Below are 6,000 nucleotides of genomic sequence, written 5' to 3' on the forward strand. Positions count from 1 at the left end.
AAGAGAATGGTTGGATAAGGGATGGACAAAGGAAGAGAATGAGATAATAGACATAGAAAGAGGGTGTTCCCTATCTGAGATACGATGTATTTGTATTCATTAGAGAGCTCTAAGTTTGGGTGTCTCGGTGTGTCTTTCTTCTTTGTTTCCCACTCCTTTTATAGGTAACTTAATTTTCACGCGACCTCACCTTTAGCGTCGACTTTCGCACTAAGCGTGAGCTGACTGCTAAGCGAGGAGACGCGATGTGCCTGTGTTGTACACTAAGTGAGGTGTCCTAATTTTCAACTTTTCTTCAAGATTTTTTCTTTCAGTTTATATATTAATTTTCCTTTAAAACACTTAAAATCTTCTTCATTAAAAACAACAATAAAGTGAATAAATTATAATCATTCTTAGTCAAAATTGAATATCACATTAACTCAAATTTCACAGTTATCATATATTATCCTAAAAAAAACATTATTAGTAATTAATTTTGAACGTACACTATCGACTTTGGAGTTACATAAAATAAGATAAAAAAATCCAAATAAGGTTTTGAACTCGATAATACAAGAATTCATAGCATTCTTCTATCTTTTAAAAAATAATGATCTTAAAATTAGAAACTAAAAATATTTTTAATAAGGTTGTTTATAATTATTAACCATGACTAAGAGAAGGAAATAAAAAAAAAGTACAGTATAATTTAAGTATTTCTTAAAAGAGAAGAATATAATTTACTTTTTTTAACAAGGATTTTTTTTGGCGCAATTTTTTTACATGGATTGCCAGGTTCAAGAGTCATTTTTCCCTTTCAAAATATTTTATTAAAAAATTTACTTAAACTAAAACACTATTAATGTCTATAATGTAAACAAATATAAATTTATTTAATTTTATTATGTTTATTTTACTAATGCTCTCTCATTTTATTTAATAAATTTTAAATTTACCAAAAATAAATTTTAAAAACAGTGACGCATTCTTAAATTTTTAAGAAATAAACTATTATTAACCCATGTTTAGTAATTTATGTTGTAAAAAAATATTTTTATTGACTGAAATATTAAAAAAATGATCAGTGGGAAATAATGAAATATTAAGTTTTAAGTCTTATGATTAAAAAATATAAATAATATTTAAAGGGTCTACTCAAGCTAATCCAAATCAATCAGACTCAAAATAATTTTTTAAATATTAAGTGACTGAGATGAAACGAATCATTAATATATACTCCTCTAATTAATATTTTTTGTTTCCTAAATATTGTTGTTGGGCTAAATTTGATGAGAGATATGGTGGGTAGGTCAAATCCATTTTATCAGAATGGGCATATTTGATTCTGCGTAGTGCTTATCCTATCTTTCTACCCATCATCAGGGTATTTCTATGGACACCCGAATAGCATCCAAGGCTTTTTTACTATGCACACAAATTAAATGGGTGTATAGGATAGCATTAGCAAACTTAAAATAGTTAGGAGCAGTGCTTGATTACTTTGATTCATTTGTCATAATACGGTTCAATCTTTCAAATTAAACGAATTGCACTGGCATTGCGAAGAAATGAAACTCAATAAAGAGAGTCCTATAACTCCTAAGAGCAATGTTGTTCGTGTGTGTTCTTGTTAATCGTTATTCAAAAAAGTATTTGTGGGTTAAAGTGTGAAGAACCTATGTTACTAGATGAAAGATATCCAAGAATATATAATTGATAGAAAGAAAAGGAAATTTATGAGGTTGAGAAAATCGAAGAATAAAATAAAGTATAAATGCATATATACCGAAGGCGGGGAAAAGTATACTATTGGCCTTAAATTGACAAGAAAGTGGAGAAAGCGAGAGAACGAAAAGCTGAGAAGCATCGATAAGGGCTTACCACTGCGTGTTCATGTCTGGTCTGGCTCCAAAGGCCAGCATGCAAGACAGGACCACAAACTATACTTCTTGGTTTTTGCTGAGTTTTCTCTCAAAAATATGTTCAGAATGAATTTTATGGGATACTTTTCCAAAAAAAAAAGTTATCCATTAACAATATAAAAAATTTTATACAATCATCTTATCATAACTCATAATATATAATAAATTTGGTAACTTTTAAAATAAAAATTTAATAATCATTTGATGATATAAATCACTTCTATATTATCATTCAATCATAATTCATCATTAGTATAATTTTTAAAATAATTATCATAAAAATTAATAAATTTATTATATATGATAAGTTGTAATTAAATGACAACATAAAATTTTTTATAATGTCACTGTATAATTTTTTTCTTCTTACGGTAATTTTTAATTGGATGATATTATTGGTGTATAGATATTAAACTTTAACTTTTATGATTTCCTTTTATTTATTTATTTCACTCTACAATATCTTTCTTTTTTTGGGATTTTTTTAGAAAAATATATTTTTCAAACTAAGAGGAGATATATTATGTATGGAGGGGCTTATAAAGTTTACAAGACCGGTCGATTTTTTAAAAACTAAAAATGGAATTCATAAAAAGTTCCAAATATATATTTAATTTTCTTAAATTTCATTTTTTACAGCCAAATGATTAAATATAAATAATTAATATACTAAAGTTAAAATTAAAGAATAATACCCAAATGGGAGGATTAAGACCATAAATTTCATTTTTGGCAAAAAGACATGCTACTAAATTAATGAATGAAATCATGAAAGACATAGACAGTGTACGTATGCTCTTTATCTTTCTTTTTTTTTTTCAAAAAAAAGAAGAAGAAGAAAACAGTGTAATATATGCAGCAGGATCATTGGACAGACTTATTAAGTATAACTTGACATCCCAGCTTCCAATTATTTGGCGAACTTCATGAAGACAAGCTCTTTGAGATGATTTTTTTTTATTGGCTAATTAATGTTAATGTGTTAATGGGGGATTTGAATCACGACCTTTCCCTCCTCATTTCTCCCTTTACTCTCTCCCTTCACCACCAACCTAATAAGTCCGAGATGTTTTTTTTTTACTCTCTCCCTTGCTAAGCTTCTGCTAGAGTTAGATAATGTGAAGGATTTTTCTGGAAAAGAAGTCAACGGTGATAGAGAATGCATTATATGTGGAAAGGATGAAGTTTCAGTCATGTTCTTGCCATGCGCACACCAAGTTATGTGTGCTGGTTGCGGTAACGAGTATGGGAAAAAAGGTAAAGCTGTTTCTCCATGCTGCCGGTTTCCAATTGAAGAGAGAAATCCTATATTTGGGGCAAGTTCGTAGTCTTGCATCGGTAAGCTATGAATATTTTGCAAAATAACAATGCTCTGCCGTAGATTTTCTTTTTTATTACCTTGAAAATAAGATAGGTAAATTCTAACATGTGCTTTGAAGGCACTAGTCAAAGAATTAAAAAATATAAATAATTGAAGGATGAGTAAACTGTAAAGACTTTTGAGTTGTTAATGCAACAAAAAACTTAGAGTGTATTTGGTTTACATTTTCATTCTTTGTTTTTATTTTTTGAAAACTTTTTTCATTTTTAAAATATTAAAATTCTAAAAGATTTTTTGTTTTTGCTTTCAAGAAATAAAAATACTGAAAATACGTTTTCAAAAGGAAATGTATTTTTAGATTTACTTAAAATTACATTTTTTGTCACCACGTTTTCATTTTACCTAAAATGAGATTTCTAGTTTCAATTGAAAACGAGATTTTATTATTTTCAATTTTTGGTTCGTTTGAGAAAATATTTTCACTGAAAATGTTTTTAAAAATCCAATTAAATGTATTTTTATTATCATTTTTTATTTCCAGTAAAAATGAAAACAGACCAAACGTCCTCTTATATTTTCATTCTTGTATAGTGGTTTCTGGGCACGAGTCTAAAGCAGCTGCATTATTTGCTTTGGTAGCTTACGATTCATTTGGGACCAAATGGGCCGATCTGTTTATAGGTTGATTTATTAGTTGAATTTCTACTCTTGAAGGAAAAATTCTATTTATACCCTCTTTATGTTTTTCTTCATGTCTTTATTTCGAAAATTAATTTATGGAATGAAAAGATACACTAGGAAATTAAATTTTGGAATATTAAAAAATGAGGGGGAAGAAAGAGGGTTGTGGAGTTAAAAGAGGAGTTGAAATAGAATTCCCCTCTTGACACAGCGAGTGAAGGACATATTTTTGTGTGTCTAAGTCTCTAAGATGAGAGAACCCATTGAAGCTGGGAAATGGTTTGAGCATTGGACTTAATTATAGTTTGTGTTTCGACTAGGGGTTTTAGCGATCATGAGTAGTTATTGAAGATACAGCCTCTTCTAACGCCATACCAAGAAGGAGTGAATAAAAAAAAGATTTTATTCTTACGTGATGGAAATAATAAACCGTTTTTTACTTTTGATCTCTTTATTATTAATTATGTAAACTTTGGTTCTTTATTTTTTTAGTAAATGAAATTTCTTATTTTTTGAAAATTATGCAAATTCGATGACTTTTGACGTGAATGTCACTTTAGGTCTGACAATATATATTAGGTTGGGTTAAATTAGGCTTAAAGCATTAATGCGCAAGGCTGATCTCATGTTGATAATTTTTTCCATACGGAAGTCAGAATCCGATCATAACCCTTTCGACCGATTCCATCGTTGAGTTTGATGCATGACCTGTTTGTAGGGGCACAAATTATCTCAGTTTAATTGAAAATTTGTTTCTAACACGATACAGATGGCAATTGGTTTATGGAGCCACATGTTGAAATCTCAGCTTCAGAGATCGAGTCATGGAGAAGTTGGAAATGCACGAGAGAACCGCTTAGTATTATAACAAAACAAAAAGAAAAAGAAAGAAATCAACCCCAGCTAGCTGTTTAAGGACAACAGCGTACACATTTAGATTCAAAAAAGCTACGTTAATATCAAATAGAACAGTTCACACGGTTCTTCCCCTTTTTTTGATACCATATTATATATGGCCATTATTGGTGGTATTGCCGTTTTCCCGTGAAGCACAATAGGAGTCAACACCACCTTTGGACTATGCTATACAATTATAGTATCATTAGCACATTGCCATATTGCAGCTGGCAGCAGCACTCTTTAATGCCAATGAAACTCTTAACCAAGGCCAATGAGTTTTTTTTTTTTTAACAGGCAGCTGTTAGTATGCTAAAATATTAATTTTGGTAGCAGATGAAATTAAATTTATAATTATTTTTTTCTTTTTTTCTTAATTATCTAATTCACCTTATATCTCTGACAATAATGTGTCATAAAGTGATTTGGTGGTTGGGAGAGAAGCAAAAGGAATGGAGTGATAAGGAGATGATAGATTCAAATTTCTCAAGTGACATAAGAGACCAATTGTTAACATTTGACTACAATAATAAAAAAAGTCCAATGAAAAATTACTTGCTAGAGTTAAACAGTTGCAAACTGGAATTTGCAAACAAATATTATTTTGATGTACAATAAAGACAATAAGATTTGAACCTACAATAGTTTTCTATATACTATCAGCAATTAAATAATTTTCTATGTACTATCCAAAACCTTCGTTACCAGACTGATCCTAGTTGATTTGGAAACAAATATTGTACCAACGCTTAAGCAGTAATTGAGCATTTAGGCTAATAGATTAATAGGTATTCAATGAATGCGCTTCGCCTTTGTTGAACCTATATATGTTCTGCATTGTACTTTTATGTACGTAAATTGGTCGGTGCAACTAGTGATCACCTACTCAGCTTCACGATATTCAACAAATAAATTAAGTTAGATATAATTTTAACTGTTGTGGTGAGGAAAAATCGAAGCATTCTTTACTGATTTTTACATGTTTCCTTATAATATTGACCCCGATAATAAAAACAGTATAATCACCAAGGTGACATGGAAGCAATCACCACAAAAAATAGTACTAGTATAATTTTCTTTGTTCAACGTTTTAGGACTTGAGAGAGATACTCAGTTTAAAAGCATTGTCACTTTAATGGAATGCACGTGAACGTAGAAATTAATGACCTCGATCGCCAGCTTCTACCTTTCACCCGC

Source organism: Glycine max, chromosome 1 (assembly GCF_000004515.6).
Source record: "Glycine max cultivar Williams 82 chromosome 1, Glycine_max_v4.0, whole genome shotgun sequence".
NCBI lineage: Eukaryota > Viridiplantae > Streptophyta > Magnoliopsida > Fabales > Fabaceae > Glycine > Glycine max.